Source organism: Apodemus sylvaticus, chromosome 7, assembly GCF_947179515.1.
Source record: "Apodemus sylvaticus chromosome 7, mApoSyl1.1, whole genome shotgun sequence".
NCBI lineage: Eukaryota > Metazoa > Chordata > Mammalia > Rodentia > Muridae > Apodemus > Apodemus sylvaticus.
The window spans coordinates 91,720,967-91,722,051 of record NC_067478.1 but is presented as its reverse complement, the minus strand read 5'-3'; the positions used below and the strand labels follow the sequence as shown (position 1 = coordinate 91,722,051).

The 1,085-nt window shown below is 43.7% G+C and overlaps 1 non-coding gene across 1 annotated transcript; it reads left to right on the top strand.

Moving 5' to 3' along the window:
* Positions 1-336: 336 nt before the first annotated feature.
* On the top strand, positions 337-473 carry LOC127690408 (small nucleolar RNA SNORA17). The gene has a single exon (XR_007979110.1). It is a non-coding gene; the product is annotated as a small nucleolar RNA SNORA17 (small nucleolar RNA).
* Positions 474-1,085: the final 612 nt, after the last annotated feature.

Here is a 1,085-nt window from a genome sequence, read left to right as displayed (position 1 = left end):
ATTTTGATCCTATTCCTTCCTGCCCAACACCCCAAATTCTCCTGGCTCCATTCCTATCACTCCACTCCTTACCAACTTCAGATCCTTTTCATTTTATCTTAATAACCCACCAAGTTCAATTAGGGCTAATCATATATCCATAGGCATGTGTCTATCCTAGAAATTGTTCAATCTACCAACAGCAAGATTAGTTTCTACAAATTCTCCTTCCATCAATAGCCCTCTTGGGACCATTTTATTTATTATTATTATTATTATTATTATTTGTTATTATTATATTAGCCATTTCTATTGATAATGATGATGATGACAGAGATGAAAAGGTCTCTAGCCTTATCTGGCTTAAAAAGAGGGGTATATTACAGATGTGTCTGCTATGTCACATGTGTGCCAGTAGGTGGCAGAAACTATAGAAGCTATGTCTATACTTGGTTTTGATCTGTGATCATTTGAATGATTAGTAATCTTAACATTTACTGAAACCAGTGAACTTGAAGGGAGCATTAGTCTAGTTCCCAGCACCAATGCTCAGGCTCAGACAGGCTCTGAGAACAGAGAACAAGCTAGCAGAACTAGCAGAACTCCATGTGGGAAGGCAAGCCTGGGCAGGAGGGGGTTGGAGATAGATGACTTCCTATGAGGCTACTCAGGCAGATGGTCAAGAAACAATCCTGTGATGACCACGAGGCCAGAGTCATGGAGCATGGACAGGGAGCTAATCTGAGATGACCAGCAGTCACGTACTGGTCAGGCTTTGGGGGGGGGGGGCAGACCTTGCTCCAGATGAGGCCTGCCCAGTGCCATAATACACAAGTGGTACATATACTTCAGGGACCACTCCTGGGATGACTCTAGACACTCAGATACACTGGGCTCCACTAAGAGGAGAAAGTAAGTGGTGGATAAATTGAAGAGAAGAGAAACAGAAGGATGTGAGTACAAGGAAGGAAGAACTGGAAACTTAAAGGTAGTGATGAACAGCCTGATGTGTGTAGTTGGGGATGCCACCTGGGAAGATGTTGGGATCCTGGTCTGTGATGCCACCTTGGTCTACACATCAGGGATCTGTTACCACCAAAGGCCAG